This window comes from Rhinolophus ferrumequinum, chromosome 4 (genome assembly GCF_004115265.2).
Source record: "Rhinolophus ferrumequinum isolate MPI-CBG mRhiFer1 chromosome 4, mRhiFer1_v1.p, whole genome shotgun sequence".
Classification (NCBI taxonomy): Eukaryota; Metazoa; Chordata; class Mammalia; order Chiroptera; family Rhinolophidae; genus Rhinolophus; species Rhinolophus ferrumequinum.
The window spans coordinates 83,112,675-83,134,696 of record NC_046287.1 but is presented as its reverse complement, the minus strand read 5'-3'; positions in this window follow the sequence as shown (position 1 = coordinate 83,134,696).

The window sequence follows — 22,022 nt, the reverse complement described above, 5'->3', positions numbered from 1 at the left end:
CTACATACATTTCTGGGGGGCTAGGGTAATTGAATACCTGCTGCCTGGACAAGCTAAAGAAGTGAGGTATTTGTTTCATATGTACATTCACTATCTCCCAGAATATCCCTCCTCACCTTGATTTTGCCATCTTGGTAGTGGGCTGGAACAGAAAGAGGACACAGAACTAGAAAGACGGGAAGAACAGCAATGAGTGTAAGTCTACCCCATAATCACACTGCATCTTGTGTGTTATAAATCTCTTCAACATGAACATCTCTGGTCTGAAGTCCCTGTGATTGTTCAGTCCCCAAATGACAATGATTTACATAGACCAGCCTCTCAGTGGCACAGATTTATGCAAAGGACATTAATGTATTTCTACAACCAGAGAAATTTACTTGTTTAGAGTTATATTCCCTTTGAGCCCTATTCTCCCGGCTGTCTGAGTGTTAAATGGAAAGCAGCTAATTGAAAGAGTAGAAGAAAAGAATTATTATATAATGTACTATAGTTCCTCTCGGAGTCAGTAGAATGTGATCAACTAAGAAGCAACTGCCTACCAAACAACCAAGAATGTGAAGAATTCAAACTTCTGAAAGATGAACAGAGATCCATGACAGGGCAAAGTGGAAGACTGAATTAAGAAAGAAGGAAATGATTAGAGCAATACACGATTTGGAGAGATTTCAGACTTCAGAGGAAACTGAAAAAGGTCAGGGACCTACAAGGAATGGCTGAATTCAGTATAATGGATGGTAATAAATAAACTGAAATCATAATATTATGAAAAAAGTAAAGCAGAGAGTCAAAGAAACCTGAAAAAGAAGAAAGAAAAATAGGCGAACAGGAAACAAAAAATAAAAAGTTGTAAGAAAATAAAAATTAAAAGAAATTAAAATAAAAAAAATTGTTTTCATACTTCTATACTATATTTTACATGCTTTTCTTTGTGTGGAAGGGAAACCTGAAAGGAAACTGTTCTTTATGATTACCAAATAAGCAACAGCATGCAGTGGTCATGTGTAATATATGTGATTATGGCATGCTATGTTGACGCTCTCATCTTTGGAAGGAATCTAATAAAGAGAAAAATACAAGTCAATAACATACTTAATATACTCTGGCCTTTAATATACATACAATTTCCATAAAAATTATTTTTTTTTGGATGAGCTAGTAAAAAGAGGGATTTAAATCTGATGCAATCATTTGCAGCTTATCCATGGTAGAGGAGCATCTAACATCCAGAGGGCAGTGCTGTAGCAGGAGAGGGACCAGAACTTGCTGACTGAGGCATTATATGTCCTAAAGTCTGACCATTGAGTGACCAGGCACTCGGCCAGCCCAACAGATGGGCATTAGTCCTGAAAGCAATATGACCATGTATGCTCATCAAGGTTGTTTTCTATAGAGCAAAAATTTCTCCCACAATTATTCCAACAGCTGTTCACACTGAGCTTATACACTTCCATTTGAGAGGCGATGTCATTGCCCATTTGTCTTTGAGTGGGATAAATTTTCCACATGAGAAAAGAAATCACCCTCTAATGTGACTGTTGAGCAGAAACAGAGCATCTCGGATGGCAGACAGAGCCATTGAAATCTCCAGTAGAGAATGTCCACTTGAGGGCACTTCTGAATTTGTGAGAGAAAGCCTTCTCAGATCTCTCACATTCTACCCTTCAACTCCCAAAGCACTTTGATTTCTTTCTAGTAGATTTCCACATGTGTGCAACACCATTTTCACAGATAAATCTGTTCTTTTGTTTTACTTCAAATATGGACTCCCACAGTAAGAAAATATTTTATAGATCACAAAAAACACTTAAGGAGCAAAGCTTCAAATCATGTAGTATATTATTACTTCTGGTGGGAAGTGTAGTGTTAAGGCCATGCATACAAACAGGCATTCCAAAGTGAACCCCAATAGGATAAGATGGAATGATGAGAAAGGAGGTGTCATTGGTGGGCATGACATCAAGTGGCTGCAAAATCTAAATTATTTAAAATACTTGATTCTTCTCATTAGCTTTTTTGCTTTTGAATACCGAATGCTGGTTACCTACCTCAGAGTCCTACAACTCATCCTGGCGTCCTCCTTCTGCTCTCACATGCTGTGAGTCATTAGATATACTCTTGAATTACCTTGTATCTGTTCTTGTTTCTGTTGACACTGTCATTGTCATGGTTCAAGCCACCATAATCTAACGTGAAGCATTACAATAGTCTCCTTGCTAGTTGTCGGGACTCTGGTCTTGCCTAAGAGATTTTAGTCACTCTTTTCCCCATGCTAGTAATTCCCTTCATAAACATCTATTAGAGAATGCATAACATGAAATGCTTATTCTTATCTATTTCACCCAGTCAGACTGTAGCTCCTTTAAAGAAGGAAACAGGGTTTGCAGTTATCACTGAAGACTAGCCTATTACCCGCCACAGAGTAATCTTCAATAAATACTCGTATATGCTGCATAAATATTATATATTTTACTTGTATTACAAACTCTCCTATTATTTTCTAAAGTGAAAAGTGTACCGTTAATCGCTCACTTACTTATATAAAGACTGTGCGTGTACACATTCTCTGATATTGAAGTGTAAATTGTGTTCTAACTCATTTCAACACCTCTGAACCACTAACAAGCCTTGACTCAGTAGTATGAAGCAAAGGCTGCACATCCGATTATTTCATTAATGTTACTTGAACGGTTACCATCTTCAGAGATACAATGAATCAGTCAGAATGAATTCCATTTTCCAGTCACATCTCCCACTAATTTCCCAAGAACACATACTGTACTAAACACTTTCAGCTCATAAACAGCGCACAGGGCCCCTTTTCTGCACCTTTGCACACACGTCCAGCCCCCTGACTTCTCTCTGCAGCTTAGCTATCTCAATCGCCCTTGTGCCTCAAGCTTCGATCCAACTGTTGGTTCCCTCATGCACCCTTGCCAATCCTTTCTCACAACTTCAGGCTGAGCAAAGTGCCCCTCACCAGCCTTCTTTTATAACAATTCTCACGATTTAAAAACTGTATCACTATAACATATCATATTCAAGTGGATGATAATTCTGACACATATATATATATATATATATATATATATATTCTAATTTAATTCAAACAACTTGCATTTCATTGACAAGGAAATTTTTCCCAAAAGTCATAAAACTAGCAATTGACCAATTAAAGAGGGATTTGAACCCATTCATGTCGCTATGACTCCAGAGTCCACGCTCTCACCCACTTTGATATTTGCTGTTTGATATTCAGACTTTCCAGAAAGTGAGTCCTTTTAGGGTAAGAATGGTGTTTTTTTTATTTCTGTGTTACTTGTACCTAGTATATCTATATCATTTGCCGTTTAGCACATAGTCAGTCAATACTTGCTTTTTGAATGAGTAAATGAAAGAACAAATGAATGCACCAATGCATGAATATTAGTTTTGCGGTATGTAAAAGAGGAGAAATAAATAATCTATCAGATTTATTCTGATAAAATCTACCAGATTTTATTCTGGTTTATCTTTCCATTTGAATAAAACTATATAATTTAACTAGCATGCAAACAGAAAAAGAATGTCTTCTGGTGAATATCAAAGTCTACCTCTGAACAAAAACTTTTAATTCAGTAATCTTGAGAACAAACAGTACCTAGTTCATGTAGTAATCTTAAACAGCTTATTTCTCCATTAAATAGTCCATTTCTGAAACATAGGCCTAAGTCATAAAATCTATTTCAATTCTTCTCTAAGATACTAATGGACTGTTGGAAAATAACCATCAACAAAAGCTTAAAATGTAGACAGTTTTAAATAAAGGAAGCTTTATGCTGACTCTATTCTTTGGGATTTAGTTGGTTTTACAGATAATTATTTCACATTTCAACCCAAATAGAACAGAATATTTTTTTTCAATAAATTTTCCTGCTTAAATTCAAAACCTTTGAAACATGTGGAAAATAGCCCTCAAGTTAGCACAGTGCTTTGTGGGGTTTTTTGCTTTAAAAAGTATACAGATTAATAAATTTAACAGTCTTCAAAATAAAACTTCAGTAAAACCTTTATACAATAAACCTGAAAATGATGAATTCTACAAGGTTTTCTATTTCATGAGCTTAGTAATTATAAGTTATCTAGGTATATAGGTCACCTTCTTTGATTTTTATTTCTTTCATAATTATTGCTTCTGAACTAATTCTTAACGTTCTGCTCATTAGAGGCCAGTGACTATTTCGTCTGAAAAGTCCATTTTAATTATTTATTTACAAATTCCAATGCTATTAGACAGCAGGAAAAAGAGGAAGTAATATTATAATCTTACCAATAGTATATAAGGAATTATTTAACATTAAATTACTAACTTAGTAGTAATTCATCAATGTGATGTCTATGTTTTGGTTCTGCTATTAGGCATTCAGATATATATTAACATTTGCCTTCTCTCGCTCTATCAAAATTATAAGAGCTTATTTCCTAAAGGATAAGAATCTTTTACCTTCTCTCCTAAAATTATTCACATTGACTATTTAAAATTAGTAGAACCCCACAGAATTTGGTTTGCTGGATCAGTCAGAGCAGATCAGGATTTGCTGCATTAATAATCAACCTCCAAATCTTAATAGATTAAAAAAAAGTTTTATATTATTATGACTATATAAATATTGGTCACTGCTAAACCAATGGAGGGCATTGTGATTCAGCCTCTGAAATAGAAGATAGAAGAAACAGGGACAAAGGGACTTACGGTAGTGGACTGGTCTTTTAGGAGATTCCCTCTCAAAAACATCTTGCCATTTGTCACTGATGCCTAAATTCCTTGCATTGAAAACTCACTTCTTGGTGTTATGCTCTGCCTTTCTGCCTGATCTTCTTTGGAACAATCAATGCACATGGGAAGGGTGACTCGTTTGTCCAATAATTCCTTGTTGTGTGTTCTTCTCCCAGTAGGCAAAAAGCAATGGTGCTAGAATGTGAGTGTAGCCACTAAAATGGAGGAAACAAGTGCAGAACTGAGAAAAGGGAAGATCAGAAAACAAATATTTCAATTTAGTCCTGATATTGGGGCAGGTAGCAACCCAAAGATGATCACAAGTCACTAAAAGGATTCACATCTATGTCATAACATAAGCTCAGAGTGGGAAGTTCTTACAGAACATAGGTACCAAGCTCCTTCTTCTACAGATGGGGAAACTGAGGCTTGAGGTAGCCCAACACCACATAGCTAGTGAATGGCAGACTTGGTTCCAGACCTGTGTTTTCATTCTCCCAGTCTGCTTCTGAATTCAGTGCTGTCCCATATCTCCTTTCTTTAGAGAATACTATTAATTCTTTGTGGGCAATTCCATCCCTGATCAATGACCACAGTAAAGTACACCCCTGCACAGGGCCCAGGTTCCTTCTAGTTTTCATTCTACAGAGATGAAATTGAGGGGCGTCAACTTTCAAATGTTGCTCTTACCAAACTCTAGGCACAAGCCACTCTCTCTCCCCTTATCAACTACAAATATTTAACTTAGAAAGTTACATATTCTGTTATTATCCAGTCAACGGATGAAGAGCTACCAAGGAAGAAAGGACTTTTCAGCCTCCAGTTCCTCACCTTGCATTATCTGGTAGTGATTTCTGTCCATCATTTCTGCTTTTCAACCCTGTAATTGCTCTTAAGCCATTTAATGTCACGTATATATGTACATGACTGTCATCACACATTAATTTTTACATATAATTCATTATTTTAATTAAAGGAAATTGTGATGGATATAGCAGTTAGATTATAATCTGTGAGGAAAAGGGAACCATGTTAAATATTCCACCGTTATTACTGGATTATATTGATTTCACAGACAGAAGGTTATACCCACCATAGACAGAAGGTGAAAGACCGTTGTATGCATACAACTGAAAAGATCAGAAATTAAAATAAAAAATGGGAAAAGATATCAAACTTCAAAAAGTTCAATGACTGGCATTTCTATTACTCAAAATCCTTTGGAGTACTCAATCTTGCATTTTAAAATAAGAAATTACCTTGTAGAAAATACATAGAGTAAAAACTTATCCCCTTTCTCTCTTTTGCAAATACATGTCACTCTTTAGAGATACTACTGTTAGTAGTTTTTAGGTTATTATATAAGATTGACTGGCATAGGACTCTTGAAATATCTATATAAACAAAAATTAAACACACTGAATTCCTACTTGATTAAGAATTATTACAACCCTTGGATTAATTAACAGCTATTAATACCTTTGATGAAAAACAATGTTATAAACCCCACCTTGGTTCTAGCGGCATCACCGAGAGCATGTTGGAAGACTGAGTCTTTCAGTTCTAAACCTTTCCCTGGGAGGAAACTTGGCTACAGAAACTGCCTGCTGGTCTCATATAAGGATATCAAAATACCCTTAGTGCTAACCCAAGTCTCAGGGGATCAAGTGGCTTACTCAGCTATGGTCAGTAATTGCATTTTTACCTAAAGCAAGCAAAACCCAGTATTGCCACCCAGTTCCATGGGATGTCTGAGTTCAACACTGTTGCTCTTGAAAACAGGAGTCTGCAAAAAGGCACAACAGCTTCTGCTCAGACCTAGGGTAGCAGCTGAGGCATATACTGAGACCCAGTGAAGATAAGGACAGATTGAGTTGTACAATTTGGGGGTTCAGATGCAAATACATGGGACATGCATGATTACTTAGAGTTGATACTTTAAAACTTGCCACACTTATGTAATTTACTTATTTCAAATATTTGTATTTAGCTATGTTATCAATTTACGATAGATGTCAAGCTTGTGACTATACTGGAATCATTAAAGGAAAAAAAGTTCTAATATTCATATTATATACTATATATTTCTGAAAATTTTGACACAATATTATTGTCACTTCTCTCAAATTATGTAAGTGTTGACTTTGGCTCTTCACAAGTATGTCTTCTTCATGTTTAGGATTCTAAGTCTTTAATAAGATATTTTGATTATTTGAATTTTTGGTAAGGTTTATATGCTTTTTATATGCTTTAGAAATATGTGTATATATATATTTAAACATATATGTATATATTTAAACATATATATATTTCTAAAGCATATAAAAAGTATATAAATATACATATCTTTGAATGATTAGATACACAGAATATCAGTTTTGGAAAAAAAACTGAGAATTTATATAGTCAACCTACTTAGCTGATTCTGCTAAGCCTAAATTTCCCTACTTCATTTCCTGTCATGTTATCCATTTTTCCTTGAATTATCTACTAACACGTAACAATATTTTTAAAATTATTTCTCTACATTGTTAAAGAATGGAGGACATCTAGATATCACTTTTAGTTACAATTTATCTGATTAAAATTTGCAGCTTTATTTATGGTGGCTGAGACATGGAAACAACCAAAGCATCCTTCAATAGATGACTGGATAAAGAAGATGTGGTATGTATACACAATGGAATTCTATTCTGCCATAAGAAAAGATGAAATAATGCCATTTATAACAACATGGATGGATCTTGAGATTATTATGCTAAGTGAAATAAGTCAGACAGAAAAAGTAGAGAACCATATGATTTCACTGATGTGTGGGATATAAAACCAAAAATAACAAAGGAACAAAACAAACAAAAGAAGAAATAAAAACTCATAGACACAGACAATAGTTTAGTGGTTACCAGAGGGTAGGGTGGGAGGGGGGTGGTAGATGAGGGTAAAAGGGATCAAATATATGGTGATGGAAGGAGAACTGACTCTGGGTGGTGAACACACAATGCGATATATAGAGGATGTAATACAGAATTGTACACCTGAAACCTATGTAACTTTACTAACAATTGCCACCCCAATAAACTTTAATAATAACATAACAAGAATTCCAACACTGAAAAAAAAAAATGATACAGAAGTCTTTGAAACATGTGAATATATTTATCAAACTAACAGAACACTATTTTCTCTTTTGTTTGAAAAAGTAGTCTGGAATTATATTCTTTTGTTGTGATTGTCGTAAGGAAAACCTTAGTAAAATGTTTACTATAAATATTATCTTAAAAATTCACATAAATAAATTTATAAGAATACACTTCATTTTAGTTTTAAGGATTTTGGAGCACAGGAAAGGGTAAATATGCATTATAAAAAGCAAAAGTGGTAGCAATGCACCAAGACTGCCATGAAATCAAGTATTTCCCCGAAAAGCTACCATATAACTTTTGAGTCATCCTTTGAGATTTTTAATTTTAATTTTTGTGATAACATGCAATGGCTAAGCAATGAATTGTATCTAAGTTGTTCATTAATGTAACCAAAATAGCTAGATTGACCTCCAAACGGCCTTCTAGTCAACTGTGAAGGCAGGTCTTTACATCTAGATAGTAATTCAGGTTCTGCCTCATTAAATCACTAAGCAGTGGTTTTATGTATCCTATATAAAAACAGCCCCAGGCTGAACTAGCCAAGACAGAATGTCAATTTTCTTAGCTCTTATCAATTCATCTAGCCCAGGGCCATGTATGATATGATGGTCATTCAGTGTTTGCTAGAAGAATGAATGAATCACTGGTAAAAACAAAAATATAGTTTGCTTCAATTTTAATTATTAACATTTAAATTTTGTGCTTGATCAAAAAGACAACGAAGGAATTATTCAGTATAATGTCAATGTCTAGTTTGATAACACACAAACCACTTTCTATTACATTATAGGATTTTCAGAGTTGTAAAGGAGATGAAATAGTGTGAAGGATTATAAAAGAGAATTTAAAAATATTATAATCTTTTCACACATATTAAAAATGTAAGCCAACTGAAAATTTTTGTTCTGTTGTTTTGAAATAATGAGCACAAAGTTAGAAATTAGCATCAAAATCTCTAAGGTCAAATGTAAGCATATTAGTAACAATAGGTAATGCTCTAACAAAAGCTTATTTATATGTTAAAAATTGAGAGGTCTTACTCATTTCTTGATTATAACTAAAATTTTTCTTCTACCTCTTCCCTCTTCTTCTTTCCTGTATTCTGGGCCCATATAATATTTTTTTAGAATAGAATCACCAATTGATTTGAACAAGGTATGTCAAAGACTAACTGAAATATATAGTGAAAAGACAATAAAACTATTGTTATGCTACATTAATATGTGTGCTCATTTAATTTAAAAAAAACTGCTGACTGCATTTAAACTTTCTTTGCATTCCACTTCATTTGTGTGTGTGTGTGTGTGTGTGTGTGTGTGCGCGCGCACGCGCGCACATGTGTACATTACTGTTTCTGACTGTGGACAAAAGTAAAAAGTTTATAAAATTCTCAAGGTCATCTAAAGATCTTTAGCAAAATTATTACTCATTATAACAAATTATTTTTATTAGTTCTAAACCTCCTCTTCATATTTGTGAAACTCATAAAGCATGGAGTTGAAAACTCAATAACTAAGGTTACCATGGTCAAGATGAAATCAACATTCTAATAGTCCACATTTCATTCAAGCTGCTTATAGTTTTTGTTCAAAAGACCAATGGCCCCAACCATTTAAACATAATAGTGACTTTTATTTACTTCAAATTCCTTTTTAAAAATAGCAAACAATTTTAAAGTCAGAAAGACTGGGAAAACCTCTCTGAAGAAGTAGCATTTAAGTGGAGACATAAAGGAAAAGAAGTAGAATGCCAAGTGGAGAGCTGAGAACAGAATATTCCCAACAAAAGTAACAACAAGCATTAAGATCATGAATCAAGTACAAGTAACATAAAGAACACTACAGTGGCTGGAGTGTGGTCAAAAAAATGGAGGTGCAATTAGTGGAAAATGAAATTAAAGCAGGATGCAACGGCTAACGGGAGGTCCGACAGACTACGGTATGAGTTTGGTTTTTATTGGCTACAACTGGAAGATTTTAAGTAGAAGAAAAGGGATGACCACATTTATGTTTTACAAAATGGATCAAGAATGGAAGCAAAGATCGAAGTTGGGACACTATTGAAATTGCCAAGGCAGAGTTGATGGTTTGTACTAATGTACTTCAAAGGTAGACTGGACAGTACTTTTTGATGTATTAAATTTGGAAAGTCAGAAAAAGAAAACACCAGGTATCAAGATGTCAGTTAGATTTTGGTTTGAGTAATCATGTGGATGAGAACAGCAGGGAAGAAACATATTTGTTTTGTTTTGGTCATGTTAAGTTGGATATCCAAGAGGAGATGACAAGTGAAAAAAACAAACAAACAAACAAACAAAACAACAGATGTACTCTTTATAGAAATACTGTTTTCCTGTATTTATAAAACAAGAAAGATTAACTTTTTAGAATAATCATTTTTAATAAAAAACTAATATATAACTGAGCCACATTTTTTTTCCTATTTCTAATTGTTATACTAATAGTATCTATTGTAAGAAAGATGTTCGTAATAACTGTGGGGCAGGTTTTATGCTTATTTTCATAATGTATCCTAAGGTACGTACATTTCCTACCAGGTACCTGGAAAACATCAGCATGCAAATGCCAATTACTTGGGAATTCTTGTTTCATTGACAAAAAGAGCTTCCTCAAGGGAAAATTGACCAAAAGAATTAGTTTTCACCACCTGAGTAAATTTTCCATTACACATGCTACTTTGTTATAATAGCTCTGACTTAGAAGTATAAGGTGTGCTCATTGGTTGGCTGAACCTAATATGGTTCCAACATCCCAGTTCTAAGACAATTAAAGAAAGTAACTATTCAGATTTTAAAAATTTCTACAATGGGAGGTCTCTTTCACTGACTAAGACCCATAAAATGGGAAAATAACCAAACGCAGTAAAAAGATCTTGATTAAGGGACAAATGACCAATGTCCTTCAGAGTTGGGGGTGCCATTAATGTCTCCTTTATTTTTCTTGAATATGCATTAATATACAGAATTATTTTGGATAATTTGATGTTAGATGCACAAAAAAAAAACACAGAAGAAAATACATAACAAAACAAGAACAAGAGTAACCAAAAATTATTCTATTGAAGGTATCTCTATTGAGATGAGATGTAAGATCTGCATTCATCAGCATGACAGACCTAAATTAAAAAGTTCGGTTTTAAATGTTAGTCTAATAAAAGGAAACTTCCTCAACTTGATAAAATAACTCTATATAAAACTTACAGCTAACATTATACTTAATGATGAGAAACTAGATTCTTTCCCCCTAATATTAGTTCCAAGGCAAGGATGTCTCCTCTGACCACTCCTTTTCAATATTGTACTAGCTAATGCAATAAGACAAAAAAGGAAATAAAATGTATATTGAGTGGGAGAAAAGGTAGTAACTTTGTTCACAAATGACATGCTTGACTACACAGAAAAATTCCAAAGACTCAACAACAACAAAAAATAAAACCATGGGAACTAATAGGCAATTATAGTAGGGTTGCAGGATACAAGATTAATATATAAAAGTCACTTACTTTTCCATGCAGCAGTAACAATTAGAGTTCAATATTTAAAAAACAATTATTTACATTAGCACCAAAAAAAAAAAACTTAGGTATAAATCTAACCAAATATGTACAATATTTATGAGATTAGAAAAGTCGATAAAATCAATGTAGATAGAAATAAATGAAGATATATTTTGTGTTCATGGATAAAAAGACTCACTATTGTTTAGATATCAGCTTTCTCAACTTGATGTACAGATTCGACACATCCCTATCAGGATCTCAGTAAGTTATTTTGTAGATTTCAACAAACTGATTTTAGCTTATACGAAAAAGCAAAAGAATCAAACTAGCCAGCAAAATAATGAGAACAATCAGAGGAATGACACTACCTGACTTTAAAAATACTATAAAGCTACAATAATCACAACAGTGTATTATTCGAAAACATATAGATTTTGCATGTATTTGTTTTGATGCTGCATTTTCTGATATATATTTTAACATTGCCTTAAAAATTTAAATTATTTTTCTTACAATTAAAAAATTAGTCTTCAAACAAAAACTACACAGAATTGGGGCCCATGTGAAAAATGAAGGGATAATACATTTTTTAACTGAATAAAGAAAAACAAAACTAAAATCTTCCAACTTTAAAATGAAGACATTTATTTAGAAGCATATTTTTATAGAGATATGACACTTTTTCATCATAACCCCAAATTTGTGTTCCTTGACAAGTTGATTCTATAAAGTTAGACTTTACAGTGCTTTAAGAAACAATTTCAAACATGCGTTACAGGAAATTATTGAACTTGAATTATTCATTGTAGTTCAAGTGACATTTTTTTCACCTAACAATATCTATTCACAGCTCTACAATCAATGCATAAAAAATTACACTAATAATCTGTTTACACGCTATAGCAGTGCACTCTATACCAGAATATTTTGAACAGTCTTTAGCTTTCACCAATTATATACAGCATCACCTATTTTCTATTTCATCTAGTAGATATGAAATATAAATAAATAATATAAGGTTTAATAAGGCATAAATATGTTAAAAAATTGTGATTTTAGGTTTGAAGTCTGGCTTCAAATTTTCTTTTGCTTATTAATCTACTAAAAAATAGACATTGAATTTTAGATAACACTTAATTATATAAAGTAATAATTATAGTACCAACTAATTAGATCTCAAACCTTTTGGGATTTATACCTCCATACACTCATAAAAACTATGGGGAATCCCAAAGCCATTTTATTTTGTTTCATAATATTTACCATATGAGAAATTAAAAGAGAGAATACTAAAATTAGTCATAACTTTATCTACAATAACAATAATAAACTAATTTCTCCTTTATGTAAAGCACTACATTTTCCAAAACAAAGTATTTAAAGAGAAGAGTGGTTCTGTTTTCCATTTTTCAAGTCTTCTTATTGTCTAGCTAAATAGAATAGAGCTAGATTCTTTTTCCTTTTTTATTAGTTTCAGGTGTACAAAACAATGCAATAGTTAGATATTTACACCCCTCACAAAGTGATAACCCCTGTCCCCCAATTTACTACCTTCTGACATCGTATATAGCAGTTACAATTCCATTGACTCTATTTCCTATGCTGTACTCCACATCCTTGTATCTGCTTCTACATTCAACCTATTGCAATTTCACACCTCAAATAGACTGTGAAAAATTCATTGCACATTCATTCGTATAAGAATGAGAGTGAAAATGGCAAATAATGTTCTTGTATTTCTATGAGTATAATTTTGACTTCACAGACCCCCTAAAAAAAAACTCATGGACAGCCAATGCCTCTCAGATAAACTGTGTGAACCACTGAACTAATCTTTATTGAGTCCTTGCAATGTTTTACATAGATATGCTTACCATAAATTACCTCATTTAAACATGAAGATGGAAAAATGTCTGAGAAAGGGAGCGAGATCTTTGCAAGAATTCAATGGATACATCCCCATATTCTACCCTGGTGAGTACCTTATTTCTTTCTCCTTATTCAGATAAAAAATTTATGAAAAAGCTGTCTCTACTTAACTATTTTTACCTTCTCCCTTCCTACTCACCTCAGAACACATTGTAGTATGAATTCTACATTCCACCACCATAAAATTAACACTAAATTTTATGCAAAGTGTAACACTTTCAAGCCTCACAAACTTACACTGATAATTTTTCTGAGTTATTCATTTTAAAAATATTTACCTGTTACTTGAACAAATACTTTTTTTTTTCAAATACTTTAAAACTCTTCCATCATATAATTAATTGGGGTCACAGTGTCCATAGTGTAAAATATGGAACCATGATATTATGAGGTTAAGTGAAATACTTTTAGTCTGCACTATGACCAAAAAGAAAAATAATCACAGTAATACTGAGATGTATGTGACTCACATAAGAAAGAAGTAATGTAAAAATTAGAAATAAAATGAAACACTGGAGGTGTTCAAAGATTATATTCCATTACGGCTTATCCCACCACCACTGATGTCATATCTCATCTCAGTCTTGATTGTTTTCTTACACTTGTAGCAAGCTTTGCCTGATTACACTCCTACATAGAAGGTTTCTAATGAGTTTAGAGGTATAATATGAATTTTTCATAAAAATAGTAATTTCTGAAAGAACCTAATGAGGACATTTGGCAAATGAAATCTGCAACCTCAAAGAGTATATTATCACTGTATGTGTATGAGAAACATAACATATAACGATGGTTTCTTGGAAATCAGAAAGTTTGCCCACAAGAACATTGGGACAAACTCTAGTTTTTGCAACATTCCTTTTCCTATTATGGTCATTATTGGGATATATATATATATATATATATATATATATATATATATATATATGATCCATGACTCTGGGAAACTTATATAAGAACGTCTTATTTATTAGAAAATGATGTTCCAACCCTTCTCAGATGTACAGGGTATGAAACAAACCAAGAAAGAGGTCATTTTCTTATCTTCTAAATATAGTACTAGTGTCCCCCACATTCTGAATACAGTTTGAATTAAGAGCAAGTTTGGCAGGCTTTCAAAGTTTGAAAATGTCGTTTATTTGGTAACTTGCCATACATTTATTTCCCTACTCAATAAATAAAAATTCTAAGATAAGATTGTCATGTTAATGCATCAATGACAGCATACAAATAATCAAGAAGGAAATGTCTTTGTGGCATGACTTTAGGAGGTCTAATAGGAAATATATTTTGAATCTTCTGGTCAAGTGATTTTTCTACAAATGCAGAAACTGAGACATAAAATTCATAAGTTAAAAGAACAATAGTTATTTAAATGGATACAAATGTGACTTTTCATGACTATTGATATATGGCTATATGATAATACGTTTAGATTCCTTGTAAACATTCTGTGAAATAATTCAATTCTCCTACTGTTCATTATACACTTGACCAATAACAAACACCAGTGTATTCAAAGAGAAATTCTTATTCAAAATTCATAACCAATTATATTATATGATGCATTGTTATTTATAATTAACAGGTGTTTTTGAATTTACTGTCAGAGTATCTCCTGGGATACCACAATTCTGAGAATTCATGATATCAAATTTCATTGTGTGTAGATAATTCTTCTAGTACTGACAGTTAGTGTTTACTCAGTGGAAATTAAATTTTTAGCATGACAGAGAATTGCTAGGTCAGTTAGGCACCACTGGAAGTTTTTACACAAACAAAATTTATAGGGCATTGGAGGCAGGAGTGATGTCTTCAATAAATATTTAATATCCTGGCCTCTGAAATTAGTGAGCACATTTCCACAAGGACAAATTAATAGCTGACCCAGAGAATTTAGCCAAAATGGTATACTACTCCACTAGTATCGGTTCTGCTTCACAAATATTGGTTGACCTGACGTACAGCATATTAATTATATCGTCCAATTCAAGTCTTAACTATCCAAATGATGAAATAGATATTTGCCTAATTCATACCTGCCCTGCTTAACAATATGCCAAAACAAAATCCAAATAATCCCAGATAAAGAATAACTCAAATTTCTTTATTCAGAGCATTCATTGTTGGTGCATGAATTCTTTTGGAAAATTTAGATCATCTGTATGCCTCTGCTTTCTACTTTTCTTTAGCTATAGAGTTCAAGTCTGAGTGAAAATTTAATATAAAAACGTGAAATACATCGTGTCAAAATGCGTACTTAGTATTTTGTTTTAACACTACTTATTTTTCTCCTACAAAGATATGATTGTTATTCAGGACTCAAAAACCAAAAGCGTATTGGCACATTTTATATTAGAAATAATTGTGATTGCTACACAATCTTCTGTAGAGTACAGGGACTAGATCATATTTAATCATAATATTAAATTGTTGAGAAATGTACAGAGAATATCAAACCTGTAAAAGAAGCCAAATAATGTATTATATTATAAATTATATTATAAATAATAAAGACAGTGATTTGAGTCATTCTTTTATTTGCCAAAGTTTTGAAATTAACAGCAATGAATTCTGATTTTGTATTACTTTTCATTCCCTGCTCTAGGAATTACTTAAAAATCATGATATTAATAATAATATGATATATATTCATGATTCAAAGATTGAAAAATGCATTTCTGGTTGCTTTGTTATATATTTGCATTATTACGAGAATAAAGGGTATAGTTCATTCTCGTACATAATACAAACGAACTCATAACTCTCATATTTTGTTCACCTTGGGGAATTTTCAATGATGGTACATATAAAGCTGTGTTTTTGCTTTGGCTGGGTGAAGTTCCATGGGCATATTAATCCATTCATAAGTAACAGTGTCCCTCTTACTATATCCTAACTTGTACCTATTAGGTCATGCGTCCAAGCTTAAATGAGGAAATCAGTCACAACTGAATTACCCACATAAAGCACATCTGACAAATCAGGTGTATTATACACTGAGAAGTAACAGGACCAAAGCAGGGCTACAAAGGTGAGGTGAACAGAGTGACAGGCGGCTAACTTCCTGTACATTAAAACGTGTTTTTCTTTTACACTTTCTTCTTTTATGTCTTCTTTGTATTTTACACCTTTCCTTTACATCATCTTTAATACCAGGATACTGTGACCCCCATTAATACTCTGAAAACATGTTAACGAGCCAAGCTTTATACCTAGAGCCAAACTTCAGTCTGCTCATCAAATACCTATCTGATTAGAATGGCATAGACTATTTATGCCTGAGGGCAATTGAACCATCAAATGTAAATATTCAAACTAATAAATATGGTAGGTGGAAGCATGGTTATCATTCTGTCCTTTGGGTTTTGTGAGCAATCTGGTGGTTTCACACCATGAGAATATGAGCCCTGGGAAAGCAAAGCTTGATTTTCTGTTCTTAAGAGAAAATAGCTGGGTTGCTGGTCCAGAATTCACTTCAGTAATTAATTTAGGTAGATGCTTTTCCTTTCAGTATCCAAGGTGTTTAATATATACATTGGAATAAATGACCATTGCTCTGTCTGTTGAACGTCCCATGTAATGATACCCATGTGTGTTTGCTTTCTGCACACCAACGTAGTTACAGCTGGATGACTATTAGTATTGCCATCCTATCCTGGTAACTAATAGCTGCTTTACTAGTTGGAGGCTTCTTTTTCAAAATGTAAATCTCCAAATTTAACCATCAGGTGGGAAAAAGCCAGAATTACCTCATGAAAACAAAAAATGTGAACCATAGTTCTAAGACCCCTGGCATTCTTCCTCTCAATTTGTTTCCTCCGATACGTGCCAGACTCTGGACACAGGCCTCAAGCACAGGTCTGATTACCAGAATTCACAGGAACTTTAAAAGAAAACATCAATTCCTTTTACAGAAACAAATGTTGGGGAGTTAGGACAAGGTAATGACTAGTTCTGCTCCAATAGGTTGAGAGAAAGATTAGCATTTCCGAAATTAAAAGTGTAGCTCAATCATTTCAGCATTAACTGCTGTTTCCAGAAGCTAAATATGTGCAAGAACTTATTACACAGCTGTGCATATATTAATTTTTAAGAAAAAGTTTAATTGCTGCATAACATACATATTGAAAACTGCATGAATCACAACTATACAGCATGAAGAATTTCAACTGAAACGCACCCGTGTAATTCGGTCAAGAAAAAAACCTTACCATCACTCCAAAAACTGCCTCTGTGCCCTTTCACTGTCACCAATGCCCTAAAGTACCCATAATTCTGATTTCTAAGTCCATAAATTAGTCTTGTGCATGTATTATTTCCAAATTCAAGAGTATTTTATTTAATGTTGATATGTGCTAACTAATTTAAGTTCGACTAATGTGACTGGTGGAGGGATTGATAGATATCCAAATGCTGTGGAGTTTTAAAAAGTATTTTAACCAAAACTTAGGATGCCATGGATATGTAATATATATCAAAACATATTTTAGGAACATAATTGGAAAAAAGAAAATAAGCTCATGTTTCTTCCAGTCGATGTCCCGGACATTAGCATGTATGCATTGAACTGATTATGACCCTAGTGCTATAAAGTCAGACATGACTTCAGCTGTTGACTGCTAGGTGTTTGATCTTGAACAAATAAACCTCCCCAATCCTTATATTCTTCTTTTGTAATAGAGATTGTAATAGAACTTAATTCAAAATGGTTATATAAATTAAATCATGTAAAAAAATAATTAGCTCCAATCCTGGCATATAGTAAGTTATTGATAAATTATAATCCATACCCTTTGATTGGAATGTGTCATTTCTGGGAAGCCATCCTAATAATATAATATAAAATTCACGAAAGCATTAAGCACAAAACCTTCACAGCAATATTTGTAATAAGAAAAGTAGATCTACTACACAGATTTATTCAGGATTAAAAATAAAATGGACTAGAAAAACACATCCTAAATTTCAAAACATCTTATGAAAACATTGCTAGATAAAAATGGTTTGGATAGAATTTTGTTCCTCCCCATGACATTGTAACATTGAGCAAACAATGAAAGATACATCTTTTCCTGATTAGCACTGATAATCTTTTGATCTCCGATGTGAAGTAACCCCCATATTTTCTATAGTAAGAAAACTGTTCTCTAGTTTTCAACTGTTTCATTTTCTTTATAATCTTTAAGAGCACTTGAAATTATCTTGTCCATTTTGTTTCACTCTTATTATCTAAAATCAATGAATCTCAAAAACATTTATGTTAAATTAAAGAAGTCAAATACCACATACTTTATTATTCTATTTATACAAAATTCTAGAAAAAGCAGAAATGTAGTCACAATAGTTTCCTATGTCTGGGGAAAGGGGGGAGAAATTTACTGCAAAGGATCCCAAGGGAACGTTTAGAGTGCGGGAATTCTTTTATACTTACAATCTAAAATAATTCCTAGGAGGTAAAGATCAGAATAAAAAAGGTTAAAGGGCATAATATGCACTTGGAAAAAATTCACCCAGAGGCTTAATTCCAAGACTTATCTTAATTAAATGATTGAATTTTAAAATAGGTAGCAAAAATTAAAATTGTATGGGCTTCAAGACATCAGTGAAGTCATTTAGAGTAGACAGAATGTCACGTTGGTATTATCCTAAGAGTAACTTACTAAGAAAGAAAACAGAAGACAAGCATTTCAAGGAACTCAATGAAGGAATGCATTGCTAAAATTTTACATCCAGCCATGCTATCATGCATGTATCAATATATAGTAAAACTCAAATCTTAAGGAATAATAGTGCATCACAAGCCGTTCATGAGAAATTTATTATGAGACAACAGTCATGAAAGAAAGAATGCCTGGGTAAATTGACAAAGGACTGATTATCTTTTCACATCACCAACATTTTACTCACTCATATCCATCACTATCAAAGATCTGAACTTAGACTGAATCAACAACAATTACAGTAGATAATTTACTAGTATTTATTATAAGACTCTATTTAAAGCTATATACATGTCCACTAAGCTTATACATATCAAATTAATATATATGAATTAATCTTTACTCTAAATCTAAAAAATAGATATCATCCCATTTCATGGATGAGGAAATTGAGGCAGAGAGTATTTAAACAACTTACTCAAAGTCACACAGTTTGTGACTAGTGCAATCTGACATCAGAACACACACAGCCATGACCCGAGGCACACAGTCTGTTTGCACCTCAGCAATTGCTCCCTTGCCATCAGGCAGCAGAAATATCTGAGATCCTATCTCAGCATACTTGCAAAAATCCTCCTGCCATAGATCTTCAGAGCAGATTACAAATAGAAAAATGTTAGCACTGAGAAAGTGAGAGAAAATCTGAATGAATTAAAGTGTATGTATTTGTTAAGACACTTTTAGACCTGGGGCCCAAAAGACATATTTCTTATATCTTTCTCACATTCTGTGGTATTCAAGTCAGCAAAAATGTAAAATGTACAAAGGGCAAAGACTATTATGTCAAAAATGTCCCTGTTTTATAGTCTTTAAATTGACTGTGACAGAATTCTAAACCAACACCAATCAGATTTCATAGGGTGACACAGGCAGTGGCCAAGTCTGCATTTCTAGAATGACATCCCCTCTACAACATATACAGTCTATTTTCTAAATCAGTATACAAATTTTAAAAACATTGGTTTTCTATTTGAAAAGATCTGACTGATTCCACTATCTATTGTACAAAATATATTTTGGTCTTAGTTAGTAAAATATGAATTAATAAATTAATTTTTAAAAATCCTGTCTCCATGGATTCATTTATTATGCACTGTATGCTCATATCTTTACTTCTGGAGGTCAGAAAAACTTTTATACAGAGGGTGCCAAAAAAAGTATACACATTTTAAGAAAGGAAAAACTGTATTAAAATTACACTGATGGTAACCACTTTGAGCACCTCTTGTAATTGCAGAATTCAAACATGACTTGTATTCATCTTTTGTTATCAGTATATATTATTACAATTTTAATACAGTTTTCGTTTTCCTTTTTTAAAATGTGTATACATTTTTTTGATAACCTCTGTATAAGGAGGCAGGAGAAGAATTCGAGAAAATTATCTCTACATACATTATTTTTAGTACCCTGAGTTAATAAAGAAGAAAAGAGAATTTTAGGTAATTTCTTACTGAGTTAAGACTGTAAATTTATAGAATATTGATAAAGTGGTATTCTATATGCCAACTTTATTTCTAAAATTAAAATTACATAATACCTCCTCTCACCCACACATACACATATATACTCCTTGCATGAGAAGATACTACAAAATAGATGGCAACATTAGACCTTAAAATTTTAAATAATCTGAGAGTGATTACAGTACAAGAATTTCCCCCAAGATTGTTAATATTTATGTGTTATATGATGAAAGTAAGTTTTTTGTTCTGTTTTGTTTTGTTTTTTGGAAAAAGTAACCATGAAACTGGAATGATAATAGAAGGCTACGATAGTCACTCTTTAAGGTATAGCCAGGAAATCTGAACATAGCTGTATGCCAAGATTAGATGGCAATAAATGAAGCCTCTGTGGAAGGTGAACATTAAGCCTTTATTTGAGAAAATAAAAATGTCTCCAGAAAGCAGAATTATATTTTCCTTTCTTTATGCTAATTGTTTATTACTTTAGTAATTTCATATTATAAAATCCGAAAGGTTATTTTTGCTATTAGAGATTATACTGAATTATTTAGCTTGGACTGAATTACTCCTTTTGTATTAAGAAAATTTTCTTTTAAGTTCATTCAGATTTACTCAGAATTTTTATGATGAATTTTTCTGTCTTCTTGAAAATAATTAACATGATTGTGATTTTTCTCCTGTGATCTACCATATGCAGCATTTGATAAAAAGATTCACTAAGATTATACTTTTAAGGGATCTTAAATCACTGTATTTTTCGTAATTTCTAAAATAGATCCAACAACATCTTACTGGGGTAATTTTGTATCTATTTTCATGTTATATTGGTCAGAAGTTTTCTTTTTATGTTGATCTCTGTTCAGTTTTGTAACTGTCTTACGGTAGTTCAGTAAATAAATGAACTGAGAGCTTAGTCTTCAAGCTCATGAAATCATTCTCTCCCCTTCTCACCAATTCATGGAGCTACTGCAATCCAAGTTATCCAATCTTCTAATTATCAGATAGACACCTCTTTCCTACTGCTTGAACTATTTTTTTTTAATGTTTACTCTTTGAAAATTGATTTTGTCTAGACTCTTTCCTTCTTTGGTCCTTTTTGTTTTAAAATTTTACATTATAAAGTCTGCTTTGTCCGCCAATCTCTTAAGTATCAATTTCTACCAAAACATAGTCCACCACTATCCTATTCGTTCTTCCTGGACAATTTCATCCAATACCATATTTTTAATTTTTAATCAGAGGGTGGTATCTCTATACTTATATATCTATATCTCCAGAATGCCTACCCTGGTTCCCATTCTGTGTATCCAACATCCCATTGCATATATTTACTGACATATTCCAGAACATCCCAAACTCAAAATGTTCTTCCCACCTCTCTCTTTTTTCTACATCCCTAATCTACCATCCACCAGGTTTTCCAAGGCAGAAACTGGAGTTCACCTGCTTTATTTTATTTATCCCAAAAAACACATCCAAATGGTGA